Source organism: Arachis ipaensis, chromosome B7 (genome assembly GCF_059453495.1).
Source record: "Arachis ipaensis isolate K30076 ecotype BB chromosome B7, ASM5945349v1, whole genome shotgun sequence".
Taxonomy (NCBI): Eukaryota; Viridiplantae; Streptophyta; class Magnoliopsida; order Fabales; family Fabaceae; genus Arachis; species Arachis ipaensis.
This window is the reverse complement of record NC_142442.1, coordinates 31,317,044-31,340,797: the sequence shown is the minus strand read 5'-3', so window position 1 is coordinate 31,340,797 and position 23,754 is coordinate 31,317,044. Positions and strand designations below refer to the sequence as shown.

Sequence of the window (23,754 nt, the reverse complement as noted above, 5' to 3'; positions counted from 1 at the left end):
ACAAAATTACCGACGGGTTTTTACCAGTTACCGATGGATTTTTCCTCTGTAAATTCTCCATCAATTTCCCACAGGCGACAAACTTTCTGACGGATTTTCCGTTTGTAATTACAGACTGATTTTTCGACGGATTTTTGTCTATAATTACAGACGGATTTTCAGACGGATTTTCCGTCAGTCATTTGAACTTTAGAAAATCATCTCACACTCTGATTATAGACAGAAAATCCGTCATAAGGTAAAACAAAATTTTTTTATTTTTTTAATTACAAAATAAACTTGTTTTCATACAAAATAAATATAAATTTAATACAAATTTTTATCTAATTTATATTCGAATATTTATATTTCAAAAAATAAACAAATTCATCGTATTATCAAACTAAAAGAAAAGTACTATAAACAAGCAAGTCAATATAATTCAAAACATAAACAAAATGTATTGATCATCAACTATAATTCCTAGTATATTGTTCAACCATACTAAAACTATCAGCTATAGTCTTCAGTGTCATCTTCATCCTCATCATCATCATAGTCCTCATCCGAAGACATTGAGGGTGGCGGCGGTGGCGGTGGTAGTGGAACTGCACTAGAACTACTTGACGCTCTAACCTTCTCATAATAGCTAACATAAGCCTCATTCCATCTCTTCTGTTTCAGCTTTTCCTTCTTGGCCTTTCCAATTGCCCGTTCCAACTTTTCTAACTTCTTTTGAGTCTTTTTCAATTTGAAGCTCCAGCATAGTCACCTCTTGTTTAAAGTTGAATAGTGGTGGAAATGGATGACCATTTGGCAAGCGAGCATTGGGTTCACGAAGTTCATCAAAGAATGGGTGTGCACAAGCTTCTAGCTGCAGAAGAAAAGTAGAACCATCCTCAAACTTTTAAATTATCTTTTCATTTATGCATATGTAAAATTCTTTAACTTTGATTAGATGTCCCTTTCTATCTACTCAACTTTGATTAGATGAAAAAACATGTCGCAGAAGGGAGATAGAAATGCAAACCTTGTGCCATGGGTGTGCTTTTATCTGTGGAAACCTGAAGTTGTTGTAGTTTGGATTCATGCAGCGGACTTCCTCTCGAGTGGGTGTGCCAAGGACCTGAACCACATAATATTATAGGTCTAAATTCTTATGACAATAATGACATGGTAATACCAAAATATAAAAGTAGAAACATAGCAGGTGGCATCAATTGTAGCACCAATTGTAGCACCTTGAAAATATCTGCAACCTGATCCACTACATTTTCACCCGAAAACAATGGCTGCCAAAATACCATTTGTATATCAGTTGACATATAGGTAGTAGATAATAACAAAACCAAAGATTGTTTGCATGATTCGCAATAAATGCCACATTGAAACACTCAGAGAAAAAGCAGATATAAACCTAGCCCAAAAGCAGTTCAGCAAGGACACAACCAGCTGACCAAATATCAATTGAAGTAGTATACTCAGTAGCACTAAATATGAGTTCTGGTGCGCGATAGAACCAGGAACATATATGATATATTAGTTTCTCCTTTGACCTGACAAAAAAAATATCAGTTAGATCCACTTCATCGACATTGTTAAAAAGTTGAAAGCTCATTACAATTGATAATACTTGGTTAATATTCTAACAGAATTACAGGAGAACCTAGGCAAAGTTACTAAATATAATAATGCAAGCGACACAAGGAAACATAATATGATGGATTAATATATATTTATGCCAACATACCAGCATTCAATATAGATGTATGCTTGTTGGATAAAAACACAATGGATTTCTTGGCTAAGTTTATAGATGTGAATGAGTGTCTGTACACATATGTCTCACTATCCAACTTGAAACTACTGCTTATTGTAAATATCAAAGCAACTTGAAACACTGATTCATACAACTGGGGCAATGGAAACATTTCAGTTAACAATGCCAAACTGATCCAGATACCCTATTACTTGGCCTTCTTTGATGTAATCACCCTGTATATTTCAAAATTAAAAAGCAAAACAGAAGGAAAAGAGAAGATATTAGTGCTGAATCAGGAACACGGTGATGAAAGTGATTTGTAATCGTCAAATGAACTTAAATATAGCAAAGCCCCAACTCAGAAATTAAATATAGCAAAAAAAATATAAAATAAAATGGATCAAACTGGAAATATGCCTATCATTAAGACTGTCAACAAAATAAAAGTCAGAAATCACAATTGTGCCTAGCATGCAAAAACCAAGTGAATTACCACACTGAATTCAGCTCAACAAAGATGCACAACTGTATATATTAAGAAATATGAACATGATTCACCTATTAAAGGACAAACATTCTTGAAGCCAATTCTTGAAGCTACATAAATTGAATAGAAAATGCAATTTAAAATTCAGCAAATTCTTCACACATTTCAATTACACTAACCTAACATTCTGTTTCTTCAATAAGTGTATCCAAGAAAATCCTTGACAATTCCCAGAGCTCTACCTGTGCACCTTCATCATCTAAAAATTGCAGTTGGGGGATTAAGAGTTCAACCTGTGAGTAAGTTAAAAATAGTTAGTTCAAGAAAAATGAGGTGCTAAAGGAACTCAGAACAAACTAAGCCACCCATTAACCTGCCTTTGCTTAAAAAATCTCAGTTACATGAGACACAAAATGATAAAAATTTGAATGCCAATCTCAAAAAAAGAATAAAACTAGCACTATCATAGTCTTTTTTAATTTAAACATGTTAAATAAATTTATGAAGTTGATCTTAAATAAGATTTTCAGTACAATTCATCAAAGTCAAAAAACCAGGATTCACCCAAGAATATCCACAAAGAAGCATTGTTCTATCTTCTATAAATGAAACCACACCTAAAAAAAAAGATCTGCGACAAATATCCAATTGATTACAGCAAGTAGTACCACAAAATTGAAAGCATAAAATATAAAAAAAATTAATAAAGACATGAAATTTTGGCACATACTATGGCTCACATCCCTCTTGAAGAGACAAACAATGCAGCTGCCTCACTTGATTGTCGCACCGCACCTCCAAATTTGAAGGCAAACAACTAAAAACACAAAAATTGAGTTAACATCTTCCAGACACACATTATCACAATTTAGACCAAACTCCAAGGCTAATAAACGCATAATCATCTCAATAAATTTATATTTGGACTTCACCAAAAAATTGTTTAATTAACAGCATAAACTTTCAGCAACAAACGATCATTTACATAAACAAACTGAAGATAAAGCACTATTGAAAACATAAATATAAACACTATCCAATACAATATTTCATGGCTTAGAATTTACAAAAAGCTACGATAACACATAAATTGGAAAAGGAATTTCTCTGTACAAAGAAGCCAATTCTTGAAGCTACATTCTTTAGCCTGCATGAATAAGCAATAGTGTAGCCAGGCTTGTTTTGCTTGATTGGCCCAAGTCCAAAGGCTTGGCAAAGGTGAAGGAACAAAACCTGCAAGTTTTTTACTATTGTAGCCATTGCTTCCTCAGAGGCTGGCTTGCAATCCCGGAAAGATGAATCTCCATATGCCTGAGACAGAGAAGAACAAACTAAGATCTTTCATCTATGACTTTGATTTATATGTTTGCAAAAGTAATCAAGGAATGGAAATACAAGCTATATCATCCAAACTAACCATTAAAATTGGCATTGCTCCAGTGTAAAACCTAAATGCATCTGCATAAGCTTCCGATTTGATGCACTTGTTAAGTCTATCAGGCAGATCATATATGAACTATTCTTCAACAAGGATGAAAAATATGTGAGCCATATTTCTAGAACATATAATCATGCAATATTAGAAGTACAAAAAGTTGTATCACCAAGCTAAAATACATGGAAACATAAGTATTGCAGTGAAGAACAATGTGAAACCAGAAAAGGACACATCTAATAGCTCTAATACCTGAACTTTACGGAGAAGATTGCAAGTACGATGCAGCTTCTCTATGTGCTCCCTTTTGTCAAAAAGAGAAGTGTTAACGCTGTCACTCCTTGACTGCATAGACATTATCTGTAACAACCAGGGAAAACACACATTCCTATCAAACTCAATTTGAATCGGATTGAGTAAACTATAGCTACAGCTACCTTCTCAAGAAGCTGCTCCATGTTTGTCTCCATCCCGGAAATGTTACTTTTCATCCTGCGTGACGAGAAATGTCATCAACTCCTACCTAAAGAGCCACACATATGTTTTCAGTTTTCACACTAAAACTAAGTACCTCTTTATAGTATCAGTAGCACTGATGAACTTGTTATAGTTCTCGTAAACCAGCATTTGCAAGTCAGTGTCAAGATTCTTGATTTCAGTAGCCATCTCGATGTGGCACTGAAGCAGCCCTTCCAAATTGGACTTGTGAACCTCCACGAAATTTCCCAATTTAACGATTCCAAATCAGTACCGAACAAACAGAAAACAATCACAACGAAATGCGAAGAGACTTGGAGGGAGGTTACCATGAGGTTCATGTAGTGATTGGGATCGAAGGAGTTGGAGTTGATATCGTCGGGTATAAAAGCACAAAAGCAGAGTATGATAAACCTAAAACTGTCACAGAAAAATTGAGCCCTAAGATTTATCACGAAGAACAGAATTACGAAATCAGGATATATATACCTGAAATTTGAGATGGTTACGAGAAGAACTGAGAGAACGAGTTGAGATTAGATGGAAGAAGCGCTAGAGGGAGCAGATGCGATGAGAGCGGCAGAAGAGAGAGCTCTGCGACCATGGGAGTAGATGCGACGAGAGCGGCGGCGGAGGGATCTCATGCGACACAAGGGATGACAGAGAGAGATTGTGCGACACAACGGCGGCAGCGGCAGCGACAGCGGCGGAAGAAGCAGAAGTAGCAGCCACAGAGAGAAGTAGCTCGTGCTACGGAGAGGAGAAGAAGCTTTCATTTGGAAGAAGCTCGTGTTTCATTTACCTTTAATTCAATATTTTTGACGAAAAATTTTAAATTACAGACGAAAAATCCGTCTGTAATAATTTAATAAAATGCAACATTTTGTTTAGTTAATTACAGACGGATTTTCCGTTTGTAACTATTTCTCACGAAAAAAAATTAATTTTACCGACAGAATTATCGACAGATTTTGTTTTTTGTCTGTAATTTATGCTAATTCATTTTTTTTGTTTTTCAACAAAAAAAATCCCTCTAAAACTCCGTTTGTATTTCCGTGGGATAAAATTCGTCGGAAATATCCATCTGTAATAACTAATTTTCTAGTAGTGTTACAAGCAGAAATTAGAAATTTGACAATAATAACAACTATGAAACATACGGAAAGGGGTGTGTCATTCAAAAAATCTTGAACATTATAATATTAATACAAAGTTGATCTAGCCATCATCATTTCATGTTAGAGGCAGGACTTGAAATTACAGTTCCATTGAATATCTTCCTCCTCTCCTTTTTATGGAATATATGCAAATTTGGCGACTTAGGTTTTGTTGTGCACTTGGTAGACCTAGATATTTAACATCATCATTGTATTAATCTACAATGGGTTTCATTCTAGTGTCAAAAATAATGATATGGCGTATTTCGGTATCTATATGCATATTTCTTTCTCTTCAACTTATTTTAGAAAAGTATTTTTTTATAATTATATGAAAATTAGCATATCTCCTCTCTCAACTTACTAATTGTTAATTTCAATTATAAAATCATTCTAATTCTAACTATATTAATTGTCAATCATTCTTACTATCAATCATTTTAATATTATTCTCAATCATATATTATTAGCATTTATATGATATTTATGTTTATAAATTTGTTATACATGTTTGTATTAATAATAAATATATTGATTGAACATTTTCATAATTAATTTTGTGCGACTAAATGCCAGAATTGCATGCCACCCCAGGAGCCGGGAGGGATCTTCATCACTGCTGTCATTGATGCGTGAAAGGGAGGAGCCCGTCCTTGCTGCTTCTGCCACCGTCAAAGGGAAGAGGGAGTGAGAGTGCCGTCAAACAGAACACGAGAAGGGAGAGGAGTTGTGTTCTTTCGTTGTCGTCATCGTCACCGAAACCGGGATAGATTTACCGCTAACTCTGCTTCTTCCATTCTTGAATCTGCTTTGCTTCTATTTTGTTCCGTTATTATAATTTTTGTTGACATCTTTGCTGCCTTAGCCAATCGGAATGGTGCTACTGCTGCAAGAACGGATGCCCTGGTCCTTGATTTCTATTCTTTGCCGCTCCATCATTCTGTTTTTCTATAATTGTAGATTGAACCATTGTAACTGAAGCTATATTTGATGGTGTTGTTGCTGCGGGAAGTTATCAGTATGGCTAATGCTTTTGCTGTTGCTAGTTCGGTTCGAGTTTGTTGCTGCTACGAATTGAAACAAAAGAGGGGGTTTGCTGCGTTTAATTACCAAAATTCGGCTAATCGAGTTAGGGGTTGGTTTTAAATAAAAATATTTTGGGCTTTGAATATCTGATAAGTTTAGTAGATTAATGCAAATAGATGAATGTCTGAGATATAAATGATTTTTTTATTGTGAGTGAAAGGTTATGTTTGTTGGTGACTGGTTATTTTCTGAGTTTCTGATAAAATTGATTGAATACGTTGATTTTGAATTTTAGATTGAAAATGAAAATGATTGGTTTTGAATAACAAATTTAGAAATGTTGACTTAAATTGTTGGTTTTGTTAAGTTGAGGTTGAAAAGAGGGGACCTGTGATGGGTGGCAAACTCCAGTTTTTAGGGGAGGTGCTGTCGGAATTTTCCTAAGAATTTGAAGAAGTTTTGGTTGAGATTTTGAAAATAATTTTGATTTGAATAACTTTAACAAAAGAGATATGTTTTGAATGCTTTTAAGGATTATTAAACAAAATCGAATTTTTATGATTTTGTTAACTCGTTTGATTTCTACTAACAAGAAGAGATTTGATTAACTAGCCAAAGTCTTTAAAATAATAAATTAAGTATAAATTCAAGGGTTTAGGAATAGGAAAGTGAGTTTAAGGTTTTAATGAAATTGAACATAAGAGCTAAGAGAAAGAAAGTTATTGTAAGGAATATGGTGAAAATTGTGTGGTGTTGATTTGGAGGTAAGTTTAGTAAGTTATTTGAAGGTTATACTTGAGATTGAGATGTGATTAGTGACGATTGGTTTTGATTGAGGTCTGATGATGATTTCGAGATTAAGAGAGAGGATTATGATTGAGTATGATTGAGGTATGGTGATGAATGAGATGAGATTGAGAATGATGTGGATATTGATGAATTATGATTGAATTATTCATATAACTTATGAATTTGAATTATCTGAGACACGAGTTTTCCTGGATAGACGCAGTGGCTTGCCACCACTTGCTCCAGGTTGAGACTCGATACTCTGTTGACCCTCTGTCACAAAATGTGATCGGACGCTTTAACTCTCCGGGCCTATGGGCATGCGCACACACACACACACACACACACACACACACACACACACACACACATATATGAATTTGAGTTTGGAATTTGACTCCATAGAATATTATTGAGTTTGGAGTTTGACTCCATGGATATTATTTTTGAGCTTGGGGATGCGTGCACAGAGGGACTGTCCAATGGTTAGCTACCAGGACATGTTGGGTTGGTTATATAACCGACAGATAAGACTCATCAGCCATAGGACAGGCATGCATCATATGTCTTTGTATGTTTTGATTGAGTATGCATTTGTTTTGGTTTGCCTAATTTCTTAGCCATGTTTATCTGCTATTTGTTTTACTTGATGTACCTAAATCCTACCTATGATTTCTTTGTTTGTCTTGTATGTGTATGTTTATTTGAGAGACCTTCTTTGGTTGATGCATGATGAGGGTGGTTTCTGGTATGTGGTAATGAAGGTTGAGACAGGATGGACTAGGTGTTGCCTTATTATTCTAATTTATGTATTGGTTAAATATGAGTGAGCGATGTAAGTTGGGTAGGAAGCCCTTAGGCACGCCTTTGGTCCTTTTTATTTCTTTAAACTATTCATCTTACTGATTTGTAAATTAAAAGAAATTTTTTACGACCTTTCAAAGTAAGTTTTCACTAAGCTTTTCCAAATGGTTATTTCAGGGATAAACAGTTTTAATAATGAACTTCTTTCTATTTGCAAGTATTTTTTTGCTTTTGATGGTATTCCTTTGCCTACTAAGAACCTGCGAGGACGATGTTCTCACCCCCTAAAGATTTTTTTTCAGTGATAGGTTCAGGAAGCTTTAGCGTGAACTATATGTGGTTGTACTTTATGAATTTTGGTTTAGTTATTAAATTTTCCCTCGATGATTATGTTTTTAGTTGTTAGAGGGATAGGATTTGTATTTTGAGGAGTTTTGAATAAGTTTAAATATCTATTATTATGTGGATATAATTATGTGATTAAGTGAATTAAAGTAAAGACTTTTTGAATTCGTAACTAAGGATTCAGTTTATATTCGTGAAGTCTTAATATTAAAAAATTATAATATTAAATTAAAGGATTAGAGGTAAGTAACGCCTAAATTTTTAGTACGATCATGAGGTGTTAAAAGTAAGGATGTTATAAGAACTCCTTCATTATTCTAGGAAGACCTTTTTTAACTACTGGTAGAACTTTGATTGATGTTGAAAAGGGTGAATTAATGTTGAGGGTGCATGATGAGCACTTAGTTTTTCATATCTTCAAAATCATACACCATTCAAGTGAGAAGGAGAATTGTATGAAAGTTGAGTCTATTGATCCAAATATTAAGGGAGCTCCGACTAAAGTAACTCTAAAAGATCCACCTCTAGGCTTGAAAGGAAAAGAAGAAATTGAAGTGGTGCATTAAAAATTCCCTAATGAGGCTAACAAGAAATTGCAATCCAAGCCTCCTTTTGAAATCAACAAAAATTTCCTTGACATCAAATCTAAGTTTGGTGTTAGGTGTGCATCATCAAATAAGGAGGAATATCCCAAGAAGCAAGTGCCCAGGGGTGGAGAAAGAAAAAATTCTCTACAAGTGACTTTTCTCCTGGCCAGCAAGTGATACAATTTCCTTTCCCACCATGGATATGAACAGACAAGTCTAACAAATGGTATAGACCTTACACAGTAAACAAGATCCTCTCCTTGGAATACATTGAACCCATGGATGAAGACAATGGAAGGACATTCACTGTGAGTAGGAAAGCATTGGAGTACTATGATCAACCTTTGCCTCAGCAAGAAGAAACCATCAAGCTAGTGACGTTAAAGAAGTGCTTGTTGGGAGGCAATCCAATGTTAGGTCATCTACTTTTATCTTTTTTTTTGCTTTATTTAAAGTTTTGTATATGTTTCATGGATTAATTTTGGTGTTGCTACACCAACAGGATGCTTGAATTTTATTGGATACTTAGCCCAGTTTCACATTGATTGTGTTACACTAAGTTTGGTGTTGCTAAACTTCACCCATGCAAGGTCCACCCCCTATGCAAACATATTAGCAACCTATTTATTTTACGTTGTTTTATCTTTAATTTTGTTTATTTTATTTGAATAAGCTTTTGCATCTCTTAATTGCTTTCACTAGATAATCATGATTATTCCTATTTTCATCACTGCTGTTTTTTTTTTTATTGCTTGAGGATAAGCAACCACTTTAAGTTTGGTGTTGGAGGCTATGCTCTATATAGGCTAAAAGATGATGAAAAGGGAGGTAATTCTATTTTTGAGCTTTTATTTCTTATATCTTGCATCTTTTTTGATAATCATGATTCAATCTATCTCATTTCACTTGACTTTTAAAATTCCTTATACCCAATATCCTTAAGCATGCAATAAAGAGTTTTTGAATGGAAAAAATTGAAGAAAATTTTTAAAATTTGGGACAAATAAAGATTAAGAGAAGGTGGAGGTTCTGATAGTATGATTGTGTCATGAGGTTTCATGTTCGTGAAAACTTACATGGAGAGCTCTAAGACATAGAATGAAGTTTAAAGAAGTATTATGAAAGTTCTCAAAAATCTATAAAACCAAGAAACATCAAGAAAAGAAAAGAAAAAGAAAGACAAAGAGCAAGGCCCAAGACTCTGAGTACCAATAGCTAAGATGATTAAAAAGAACCAAAGTTCAAAGAGTTATTTTTCTAGTTAAGTGCTTGTGGTGTGACTGTATCAAGAAAATCTTGAGACAGAATATTTAGAGTCAAAACCAAGTGCAAATAAAAGAGAATCCAAAGGCTTTAAGCACCACTGATTGGGAAGAATAGAAAGAAGCACAGACTCAGAGTTTTCCAGTTAAGTGCTTGTGGTGTTTCTATGTCGAGCAAAGCTTGAGATAAAATATTTAGAGTCACGGCTAGACTCAAGGTGCAAAGCACCCAAGAAAACAAAAGAAAAAGTTGTCTTCAAGGTGAAAATATATAAAGAGACCTCTATAATATCATCCGAATGAAATTTCTAAGTTCTAAGACTTTCAATTGTAAGACTAGCAAGCACTAGAATCCATACATGATTACACAATTTAGAATTTATCCCATTGTCATTTGATCACTTCAAACACTGAAATTTCAAGCAATTCTTCAACCCACTCTAATTTAGAGGACTCTTTATAGATAGTTCTTTTCTTGCTTGGGGACAAGCAAGATCTTACCATTAGAGAAAATATGTGCAGTGTTACCATCAGAGGGAGTATGTGCTCTGTCACCATTAGAGAGAATATGTGTCCTATCATCATTAGAAGAAATACATGTCCTGTCACCATACAACCAGAGAGAACCACAAACAAGTGGGATTAACCACTTCCTTGCCAAATTAATCATAATCATTGTCCTTAATCAATTCCACCAGTTATTAGTATCATCAATTTATTTATCTCGTGAGCGGAACAACGTCACCGTCCTCACTGTGGGTAGGACAAAGCCACCATCCCCACAAAGCAATAATGTACTGGGCAAGTGGGATGATACCACTGTCCTAGCCAATCCGGTCACTCAGACCACAATTCATTATTATCATTTACTTGAATTAATTTCATAAGTTAGTATATTTTTTAACCCCAACTCCTTATTAAGTAATAAGTTTCGTTTCTCCGTGAGCGGAATAATACCACCGTCCTCACAATCGAGTCATCTAGTTTAACCAAATGTTTATCTGAGAATATCTCAATTTAATCCATTAAATATGCTTACACTCATTCCAAAGCCTAAAACTAGTTATCGAACCTTAAACAGGGGTTACAGTGGTAAAAAAGCAGTCTGCATAGGCAAAAACACTTAAAAATAATATTTTTTTAAAAAATAGGACAATCGTGCGTACGTATGTTTCGTCTGTATGCACGAGCCCCCTTTTTGAGCGAATGCGCGAAACTCGCACAAAAAAGATTCATTTCTAGAATGCAAGTTGTGCGTATGCATGGGTCCTGCGTACGCATGACCTCAATTTTTTACAACTTCTGCAAAATTCAGTTTTTAACCATAAACTTCAAATGAGCATAACTTTTTTTTTGTTAAAAATCATTTTTTGTCCGTTCTTCAAACGTCATAAACTACTCAGACTCAATTTTCATTCAAGACAAGTTTTACAAAGTTTGAAGGTTCGAGAATCAAATTACGGCACGTCGAAGTTGGTTGAAAACTTATTTTTACCAAATTTATACCACAGCTCATTTTCACCAATTTTCCATCCAACTCAAACCCAAACCATAGCAAAACCTTTACTAATCATACTCAATCATATATTATCAAGTCTCTACACCTTTCTAACCATTCAACACTTAATCACTCAATATACCACATTTTCAAGCTCGATTCATCACAAATCACCAATCATACAACCAAATCATCATCATTCCAATCATCAATTCAATCATGACAATCCATTACTTACTGTGACTTACCATATAAGGGATATCTCACCCTATCTCGGCTTCTGGCCTAATTTTCATATCAATACCCATCAAAATCAAGCATACACAACTTATTTATATCATTCACTAACCACTCAATTCACAAAATCACAACTAATCCATACAACATCAACCAATTCTATTCAATCTTATCTTAGGGACAATTAACCTAAATTTTCACATAGTTTTACATGATACCTATCCGAAATCAAGATTCGTACCTTCGTTGACGGCAGTCTCAATCTCAGAAATCCTTCTCCGGCAATTCCAACATCCACCGGCTCAAGCTCCACACCAAAACAATCCTTGAATTCAATCCCGCATCAAAATTCATCGGGCTAGCTCCGCTTCACCCCAAAATCAATCCAAACGAACTCTATTCCATCTAATCACAAGATTTCACATAATTCATACTAAGTTCATGACATAAATTTAGGCAAAACAATGGAGAAAGGTTCTCTTATCTTATTTCTCATAGTCTTGGGTCAAAATCCCACTAAAACTCAAGATTGAACCTCCCCTAAATATTGAAAAATAAAATTTTCCTCAACACCTAAACCAAAACGCGAAATTGAAAGAGAAATGGATAATGAGAAAAGAATTCGAGTTTCTTACCACAGTGTTTATATGAAATCTAAGAGAATTCTGAGACAAATACATGGCCACAAATGACTCGTCAATTAAAATTTCGGGTTAAAAATTATGGGCGAAAGAAGATGACAATGAATAGTATTTTAGGGATTCTTCCCCTCTCTTTTTATCTTGTCCGTTTCCTCTCTCTCATTCAATGAGAATGTGTTGAGTTTGCTTAAGTTGAAGGATTATGTATGTGGGCTTGGCCCCAACAAGGATCCAGTTCAACAGTTTTAGCCTGTTGGCCCAATCTTAGACAAAAAAGCCTTTAAAATTAGTTTTATAATTCATATTCTAAATACTTTTGTTTTTTTCAGCTATAAATTTTAATTTCTTAATCTCCTTGACTCATAATTGATTTATTAATTATAATTTAACTAAATTTTTCACATGACTTACTTCATATTGTAATGTCTAAGATTAGGGTTGTCTAATTTATTCTAACAGTTTAAAATTTAAAATAATATTTAAAAATAAAAAAGCCATTAAGTAAATAACCATTTTGATATTTAAAAGATTTTAATTTTAATAAAATAATATTTAAAAATAATAATTCCTAAAAAATATATCTATTTAACAAAATGATTTAAACGTTTAATGAATGATTAATTTCTTTCAAACTGAATTTTCGAAGTACGAAAGAACATCTATTTCTAAGTTAATAAAACGTATCTCAGTTCCCAATTTAGTCAATTATAATTTATTATGCTATACTAATACTTTATTTATTTTAATCTATAGTTTAAATATAAATGCAATTTAACTTTTTTTTTTGGATAAAAAATATTTTTTTCATACTAATCTCTATATCTTCAATTTTTCATATAGAAATTTGTAAGGCCACACTTTATTTATTTATGTATTTTTGATCAGGTAATTTATTTTGATTAAAATTATACCACTCTATTTTGTGAAAATGAGTAACCCTGAGCTAACGAGCTATAACTCAAATGGCATAGTCTCTTCATTCACTTAGACGTTGTGGGTTCGAGTCTTTCTATCTTTGGTAAAAAAAATGAGTAACCCTGAAACTTTGTAGTAATTTGAGCCGAGGTATAACTCATTCTTCCGTGTGTATGGAGTTTTCTGTCCTAAAAGCACAGACGCCGAGTTATACTTCAGCCGTCGAGGAACACCGGAGGAGGTTGGGACCTGCAAAGAGACTCCAACGCTCAAGTTAGAAAGAGTTTTTTAGCTTTCTTTGAAAGAGAAAATAAAAGGGAGAGTTCTCTGTGTACCTATCCTGCTATGTTTACTTGGTTCTGTTTATATAAGATTTGTATATGACTTGATTGTGGCCGAGTTATAACACACGCGGCTGACTTATACAGATGGATCACGAACTGTTCTGTTTTGAATTTGCAAGTGGCCGAGCTATAGCTTACGTGGTCGACTTATAAGGACAGATCAAACCTAATCTCCGAATTATAGCTTGTATCCGCCAAGTTATAATGACCAGATCATAACCCCCAAGCTTGACCTGTTTATTTTTAAGAGAAGCATGTTGAGCTTTTATAAAAATTGAGTTATAACTCGGCAGGATATAGAAGAGACGCGGTTGTGTTATAATTCAGAGATTAACCCCCAATATCAACCTGATAATATTGAAAATAAAATTGGACAAGCTTGTCATTGAAAAATGGGTTGCTTATTTCAATATATTTTTGAACGAGCTTAGAGGTGATTGTTCATTGGATTGATGCCGACTTATGGGTGATTGTTTGTTGGACTGATGCCGACTTATAGGTGATTATTTGTTGGACTGACACCGACTTATAGGTGTCAGTTTTCTTTGATTGATTCAAACTTATAATTATCAGTTTGTTTGAAGTGATTCCGACTTATAGGTATCGGTTTGTTTGAATTGATTCTGACTTATAGTTGCAGGTTTGTTAGATTGGTTCTGACTTATAACTATCGGTTTGTTTTTGTATGCTGACTTTAATATTAGTTTGCCATAATATATGGAGTGTAAACAGTAGCCGAACTATAGGCATGGATAAAACTAAAGAATGATGAAGTTGAAAATAATATACTCTTTATTGAGGATTACTCTCTTAACATAGAAGGTATAGGGTGAAAGTGCCTCATTAATACCTCTCCAAGTAAAACCCACTGTAAAAAAAAAATCTTGTGAGTGAAAAAAAGAGTACATCTTCGAGTCATAATTCTTTTCCTAGTAGTGCTTGAAGGGTATAAGTCCCCTGCCGATCAATTTGTTGATTCAAAAAGGTCTTCCCGATCATCTTCTTTTGATTGAGTTAGTTTATTGATCCGCCGAGCTTGTCTAAGCTCTTCTATATACATCTGTCCAACTACTTTTTCTCGAAAATCTGCTAAAGTCTTTGGCTTGGTCACAACTATAGTCTCTTGAAACTTTCCAGGATGGAGGCCGCTTTTAAGTGCGTGCAGGTGGACCTCGGGACTGAGGTCTGGGATCTCCATAGTTGCCTTGGCGAATTGTGTCATATAGTCCTTCAGGCTCTCGTGTTATCCTTGTTTGATAGTGCTTAGATAGTCCGATCCATGTACACATATCCTGGACGCAGCAAAATAATCGATGAAAGATCGTGCTAGTTCCTCGAAAGAAGAAATTGAACCTGCAGGCAACTTAGAAAACCAAAGTAATGCAGCACCATCTAGAAAAGTTAGAAAAGCTCAACAAAGTATAGGTTCAGAGGCACTATTAAAGAACATCATTGATTGAAATTTCTTAATGTGGACACGGGGATCACCGAATCCCTCGTATGACTTGAGAGTGGTCGGCAGCACAAAGTTCTTTGGCATTTGAAATTTGACAATGTCCTCCGAAAAAGGGTTGTCTATTGTTAGCTTCTCTTTTGGCGGGGTGATCTCTTGGGATTCTGCCTCCCGTGATTGTGTATTGCTCAGGTTTGCGCTCTTGGGGTCTCCATCGCCGTGCTTTCCGTTTTGGCTTTTGGACGACAATTCGGCTATCCTTCGAACTTTAGCCTGAAGTTTGGCAATCTGAGCTAGGAGCTCGGCTTGAGTGGGATATTGGGCCCAGTTATCAGTCATACCTAAGGGTTAGTAACCCTGCAAAAAGAAAGTGTAAAGTTAGAAGAGAGTTAAATTCATCAGGGCTTCTATACTTTGGCCCCACGGTGGGCACCAAATGTTCCTGTCCAGTAATTTGAGCCAAGGTATAACTTCTTCTGATGCCGAGGTATAACTCCTTCTTCTGTGTGTATGGAGTTTTCTATCCTAAGAGCACAGACGTCGAGCTATACTTCAGCCGTCGAGGAACACCGGATGAGGTTGGGACCTGCAAAGAGACTCCAACGCTCAAGTCAGAAAGAGTATTTTAGCTTTTTTGAAAGAGAAAATAAAAGGGAGAGTTCCTTGTGTACCTATCCTGCTATATTTACTTGGTTCTATTTATATAATATTTGTATATGACTTGATTGTGGTATGTTCTCCTCATTTCGAGATATCAGACATGGATATGGTCCGAGAATCTCGCAAAGGATCGTTTGGTGGCTTCTTTAAAAAGGTCTATTTAGGGTTATCAGCAAGTAACTGTTTTCTTTTTGAATTTGCTGCACGTGGCCGTGTTATAGCACACGCGGCCGACTTATACGGATGGATCACGAACTGCTCTGTTTTGAATTTGCAAGTGGCCGAGCTATAGCTTACGTGGCCGACTTATAAGGACAGATAAGATCTAATATCTGAATTATAGCTTATATTCGCCGAGTTATAATGACCAGATCAATAATGATCCGATCGTTACAAATCCAGCATCATAACTCGGCATTAACTATCATAACTCAGCATTATACACGTTATTATTCGGCAAGCCGATGTTATAACTCGGTAGTTCGAAATAATATCAACGGACGCCTTAAAACAGAAATGTCTCATGGGATTTTATCACCCAATTATTACTCTTCAATTCAAACGGTAAAACACAAACGTAACCGACCTATCTTCAGATATAAAAGGTATAGTCTTCTATCCCTCAAGGACATTAAATTCTTAATACTGACTTAAAATTCGGAGTGCCTTTGCAGGTACACTCCTCCCTTGTTCCTTGCTCATGCCTAGCGCAATTGGACATCCTCTTGGAGAAAAGCTCGGACTTACACAAAAGCTCAAAGGTCGTCACCGAAGATAACAACTCGGCGTCGACTCCCAGGGATCGAGCTCTCCCTTCAGGTATCCATACAAGAACAATTGGCGCCCACCGTGGGGCAGAGAATATAATCCCTTCTATATATCATCGGCCTCAAGGTTCTCATTTGAAGTCATGGCTGAACAACTTCCACCCACACCATCCGAACTCCTTCAGATGGTGACCGAGTTGCGGCAAGCCAACCAGCGCATGGCCGAAGAGAACCAAAGAATGACAAATCAAATTGCCAACTTGAATAACACCCGGATCAAAAACAACAACGATCGACAAGAATTGACAGGAGAAATCGAGCATCAATCAAGACCACACACGTTTCTGAAACCGCTCGGCATGAAGAGGAGCAACCCAAGCATAATGAGGAAGCTCGGTCAGACGGCGAGGATGACAACCAGGAAAGTTTTCCTGGGCCATTCACGGCCGAGGTGATGAATTTCGTGTTACCTAGGAGGTTCACTCTACTGACCACCCTAACTCCCTATGATGGGTTAGGTGATCCGAAGAAATACATCAAAAAGTTCACCTCCATAATGATAGTAAACGGTGCATCTGATAAAGTTTTATGTCGTTGCTTTCCATCTTACTTAGATGGTCCTGCACTTGATTGGTTTTGTTCTTTGCTTGCAGGTTCTATTTCTCGCTTTCGAGACCTATCAAAGCCCTTTGAGGAGCACTTTGCTGGATCAACCATTTACCTACACGACTTCGATTACCTGAATATAATCAAGCAAGGCCAGCACGAAAGCATTAGGGACTACATGACGCGCTTCACAAAGATAGCCATGAGTATACCCGACCTCCACCCCGAGGTAGAATTGCACGCAATAAAAAGCGGACTCCGACCAAGAAAATTCCAGGAAACTATTGCTGTAGCCAAACCTAAGACTATGGCCGAGTTCCGTGAAAAGGCTAAAGGTCAGATTGACATCGAGGAACTCCGACAAGCTCGGAAAACAGAAAAGCATCACTGCAGAGACGACGACAAAACGCGAGACAACAAGAAGAATTTCAAACCAACTCCACGATATGAGTCCTACACTAAATTCAACACCAAGCGCGACGACATCATCAAGGAGATCTTGAATTCAAAATTAATCAAACCACCAAGAAAAGCCGACAGTTACCTAGATTCAAAAGGCGCGGACCAATCAAAATACTGCTCTTTCCACCAAAAGCACGGACACACTACTGACGACTGTGTCATCGCCAAAGACCTTCTGGAGCGATTAGCTCGGCAAGGTCACCTGGACAAATACATCGGCGGCCACATACAGCGGCGAGCACCCCCTTCTGGCGACCAAAGCTCGGCCACACAGCATGGCCGAGATATAGAACGACCGAACAACAACCATCCCGAACAACCAATACGTATAATTAATTGTATTTCCGGAGGTTTTGCAGGTGAAGGAGCCACAAGCTTGGCAAGAAAGCGATCTTATCGAGCTATGCTTTCCATCAATGCCGATCAAACTCAACAGCAGACACTACCACACTCTCCGCAGATAACATTCCAGACAGCTGATCATAACAACAGTGTAGCAAATCTAGATGACCCGGTCGTAATCTCCCTACAACTCGGAGATCTCCTAGTAAAAAAGGTGTTGCTGGACCCAGGGAGCAGTGCCGACGTTCTCTTTTACTCCACATTCCAAAAAATGAAACTGAGCAATAACATCCTCCAACCTTCCACTGGTGACCTGGTAGGTTTCTCAAGTGAGAGAGTCCCGGTTATGGGTTCTGTGTGGTTACAAACCACACTTGGTGAATTTCCCTCGTCAAAAACTTCAGATATTCAATACTTAGTGATTGACTGTTTTAGTCCTTACAATTTAATACTTGACCGACCTTTCTTAAATAGGTTCGGTGCTATAGTATCTACAATTTATCTCTGTGTTAAGTTTCCTTTGCAGGATAACACAATTGCAACCATTCATAGTGATGCTCGAGAAGCCAGGGAATGCTACAACAACAGTCTCAAAAGCCCTAACTCAAACACAAAAGCCCATGTTCACAACATCGACATCCTGGATGACCTACCAACTCTGGCCGATCTTGATCCCAGAGCGGGAACCCTTGAAACACCAACCCCAACAGAAGACTTGCATAAAATCTATTTCACAAAAAGCACAGACAAATTCACATACGTCGGCTCAACATTATCCTCAGAAAAGAAATCGTTATTCCGAGCATTCTTACAGCAAAATGCCGACCTGTTTGCTTGGACCCTAGCTGATGTGCCAGGCATCGATCCATCCATCATATCCCATAAGTTGGCATTAGATCCATCTGTCCGACCAGTAGCACAGAAAAAGAGAAACCTCGGCCATGACCAAAAATGAGTTTCCCTAGAAGAAACCAAGAAGCTCATCAATGCGGGCTTCATCCAAGAAATCAGATTCACAACATGGCTGGCGAATGTCGTAATGGTGAAAAAACATAACGGTAAATGGCGCATATGTGTTGATTTCACCGATCTCAACAAAGCATGCCCCAAAGATTCCTATTCTTTGCCCTCTATTGATTACTTTGTTGATAATGCCTCTAGTTATGAAAAACTCAGCTTTATGGATGCATATTCTGGCTATAACCAGATCCAAATGCATCCATTCGATCAAAATAAGACAACCTTTATTACTGAATATGGAAACTATTGTTATAAAGTCATGCCAGTTGGCCTTAAGAATGCAGGTACAACATATCAACGTCTAATGGACAAAGTCTTCGTGATGAGCGGATAATTTATACGCTTTTTGGCATTGTTTTTAGTATGTTTTTAGTAGGATCTAGTTACTTTTAGGGATGTTTTCATTAGTTTTTATGTTAAATTCACATTTCTGGACTTTACTATGAGTTTGTGTATTTTTCTGTGATTTCAGGTATTTTCTGGCTGAAATTGAGGGACTTGAGCAAAAATCAGATTCAGAGGTTGAAAAAGGACTGCTGATGCTGTTGGATTCTGACCTCCCTGAACTCAAAGTGGATTTTCTGGAGCTAGAGAACTCGAAATGGCGCGCTTCCAATTGCGTTGGAAAGTAGACATCCAGGGCTTTCCAGCAATATATAATAGTCTATACTTTGGCCAAGAATAGACGACGTAAACTGGCGTTCAACGCCAGTTTTCTACCCAAATCTGGCGTCCAGCGCCAGAAAAGGAGCCAAAACCAGAGTTGAATGCCCAAATTGGCACAAAAGCTGGTGTTCAACTCCACAAAAGGCCTCTGCACGTGGAACACTTAAGCTCAGCCCAAACACACACCAAGTGGGCCCCGGAAGTGGATTTATGCATCAATTACTTACTCATGTAAACCCTAGTAGCTAGTTTATTATAAATAGGACCTCTTACTATTGTATTAGGCATCTTTGGATTACCTTATGATCCTTTGATCACGTTTTAGGGGGCTGGCCATCCCGGCCATGCCTGGACCTTCACTTATGTATTTTCAACGGTAGAGTTTCTACACTCCATAGATTAAGGTGTGGAGCTCTGCTGTTCCTCAAAGATTAATGCAAAGTACTACTGTTTTCTATTCAATTCTTCTTATTTCTCTTCTAAGATATCCATTCACACCCAAGAACGTGATGAAGGTGATGATTATGTGTGACGCTCATCATCCTTCTCCCTTATGAACGCGTGCCTGACAAACACTTCCATTCTACATGAAATAAACTAGAATGAATATCTCTTAGATCTCCTAACCAGAATCTTCGTGGCGTAAGCTAGAATGATGGCGGCATTCAAGAGAATCCGGAAAGTCTAAACCTTGTCTGTGGTATTCCGAGTAGGATTCAATGATTGAATGACTGTGATGAGCTCCGAACTCGCGATTGCAGGGCGTTAGTGACAGACGCAAAAGGATAGTAAATCCTATTCCAGCATGATCGAGAACCGACAGATGAATAGTCGTGCCGTGACAGGGTGCGTGAGCATATTATTCACTGAGAGGATAAGATGAAGCCATTGACAAGGGTGATGCCTCTAGACGATTAGCCGTGCCGTGACAGGGCATTGGATCATTTTCCCGAGAGATGACCGAAAGTAGCCATTGACAGTGGTGACGTATCACATAAAGCCAGCCATGGAAAGGAGTAAGACTGATTGGATGAAGATAGCAGGAAAGCAGAGGTTCAGAGGAACGAAAAGCATCTCCATTCGCTTATCTGAAATTCCTACCAATGAATTACATAAGTACCTCTATCCCTAATCTTTTAATTATTATTCGAAAACACCATTATCACTTTATATCTGCCTGACTGAGATTTACAAGGTGACCATAGCTTGCTTCATACCAACAATCTCCGTGGGATTCGACCCTTACTCACGTAAGGTATTACTTGGACGACCCAGTGCACTTGCTGGTTAGTTGTATCGAAGTTGTGACAATTATGAATTAAGATCAGAGCACCAAGCTTTGGAGCCATTACCAGGATTTGTTCGAGCCTGGAGATCACAATTTCGTGCACCAAGTTTTTGGCGCCGTTGCCGGGGATTGTTTGAGTTTTCGGCAAGCTTTTGGTCCGGTAACATCAGTGCCAAGTTTGATCCGGCAACAACACCAAGTTTTTGGCGCCGTTGCCGGGGATTGTTCGAGTTTGGACAACTGACGGCTCATCTTGTTGGTCAGATTAGGTAATTTTCTATTTGTTTTCTTTTCAAAAAAATCTTTCAAAAATATTTCTAAAATTTTCTCATCTGTTTTCGAAATAATATAAAAATGTTTTCAAAAATTTATTCAAAATTTTTAAGAATGAATTCTAGTGTTTCATGAAGCATGTTGAAGCCTGGCTGGCTGTAAAGTCATGTCTAAATTTATTTGGACTGAGGCTTGCAATTTGTTATCAAAGAGCAATATACTCTCGTGTTAAATGCTGAAGCTTGGCTGACCATTGGCCATGTCTAGTGTTTTGGACTGGAGCTTTCTTTGAAAGCTTGGCTGGCTAGTGAGCCATGTCTAATTCCTGGACTGAAGCTTTAGACTAACATGGCAAGATTCCTGGAATTCATATTAAAAATTTTGGAATCCTTATTTTTTCTTTTTCATATAATTTTCGAAAAAAAATCCAAAAAAAATTAGAAAATCATAAAAATCAAAAAAAATATTTTTCTGTTTCTTGTTTGAGTCTTGAGTCGTGTTATAAGTTTGGTGTCAATTGCATGTGTATCTTGCATTTTTCGAAAATATCATGCATTCATAGTGTTCTTCATGATCTTCAAGTTGTTCTTGGTAAGTCTTCTTGTTTGATCTTGATGATTTTTTGTTTTGTGTTGTATGGTGTTTATCATATGCATTCTTGAATTCTTAGTACGTAAGCATTAAAGAATTCTAAGTTTGGTGTCTTGCATGTTTTCTTTGCATTAAAAATTTTTCAAAATTGTGTCTATGATGTTCATCTTGACATTCATAGTGTTCTTGGTGTTCATCTTGACATTCATAGCATTCTTGCATGCATTCATTGTTTTGATCTAAAAATTTCATGCATTGCATAATTTTCATGTTTTTCATAAAAATTTCAAAAATCAAAAAAATATCTTTCCCTTTTTCTCTCATCAAATTCGAAAATTTGAGTTGACTTTTTCAAAAATTTTTAAAAATCAAGTTGTTTCTTATGAGTCAAATCAAATTTTCAATTTGAAAACCTTATCTTTTTCAAAATCTTTTTCAAAAATCAAATCTTTTTCAAAATTCTTAGTTATTTTCGAAAATTTCAAAAATATTTTTCAAAAATCTTTTTCTTATTTTTATATATCAAATTTTCGAAAATAACATAATCAATTAATGTTTTGATTCAAAAATTTGAAGTTTGTTACTTGCTTGTTAAGAAAAATTCAAACTTTAAGTTCTAGAATCATATCTTGTGATTTCTTATGAATCAAGTCATTAATTGTGATTTTAAAAATAAAATCTTTTTCAAAAACAAATTTCTATCATATCTTTTCAAAAATATCTTCTTATCTTATCTTTTTCAAAAAAATATCTTTTCAAAATATCTTTTCTAACTTCCTAACTTCTTATCTTTTCAAAATTTGTTTCAACTAACTAACTAACTTTTTGTTTGTTTCTTAACTTTTTCAAAACTACCTAACTAACTCTCTCTCTCTAATTTTCGAAAATATCTTCCCTCTTTTTCAAAATTTCTTTTTAATTAACTAATTATTTTTATTTTTTATTTTTGATTTCAAAAATTTTCGAAAATTACTAACATTTTTCAAAAACCATTTTCGAAAATCACTAACTCTTTTTCAAAATAATTTTCGAAAATTATCCCTCCCCCATCTCATTTTATTTATTCATTCATATCCTAACATCTCATCTCACCTCTCTTCCATCCTCACAGTTGTGTTTCTTCCATTATATTACATTCTTTGTCTCCCCCTCTTCTTCCACTCACACAGGGATCCCTATACTGTGGTATAAAGGATCTCCATTATTATTATTATTTTTCTGTGCCTTCTTCTTTGTCATATGAGCAGGAGCAAGGATAAGAACATTCTTGTGGAAGCAGATCCAGAACCTGAAAGGACTCTGAAGAGAAAATTAAGAGAAGCTAAATTACAACAATCCAGAGATAATCTTTCAGAAATTTTCGAACAGGAGAAGGAGATGGCAACCGAAAATAATAATAATGTAAGGAAGATGCTTGGTGACTTCACTGCACCTAATTCCAATTTACATGGAAGAAGCATCTCCATTCCTACCATTGGAGCAAACAACTTTGAGCTGAAACCTCAGTTAGTTTTTCTGATGTAGCAGAACTGCAAGTTTCATGGACTTCCATCTGAAGATCCTTTTCAGTTCTTGACTGAATTCTTGCAGATATGTGATACTGTTAAGACTAATGGAGTAGATCCTGAAGTCTACAGGCTCATGCTTTTCCCTTTTGCTGTAAGAGACAGAGCTAGATTATGGTTGGATTCTCAACCCAAAGACAGCCTGAACTCTTGGGATAAGCTGGTCACGGCTTTCTTAGCCAAGTACTTTCCTCCTCAAAAGCTGAGCAAGCTTAGAGCTGATGTTCAAACCTTCAGACAGAAAGAAGGTGAATCCCTCTATGAAGCTTGGGAAAGATACAAACAGTTGACCAAAAAGTGTCCTTCTGACATGCTT

The 23,754-nt window shown here is 36.3% G+C and overlaps 1 non-coding gene across 1 annotated transcript; it reads right to left on the bottom strand.

The window, feature by feature from the left end:
* Positions 1–23,646: 23,646 nt before the first annotated feature.
* LOC148550744 (small nucleolar RNA R71) lies at positions 23,647–23,754 on the bottom strand. Its single transcript, XR_015893170.1, has one exon. It is a non-coding gene; the product is annotated as a small nucleolar RNA R71 (small nucleolar RNA).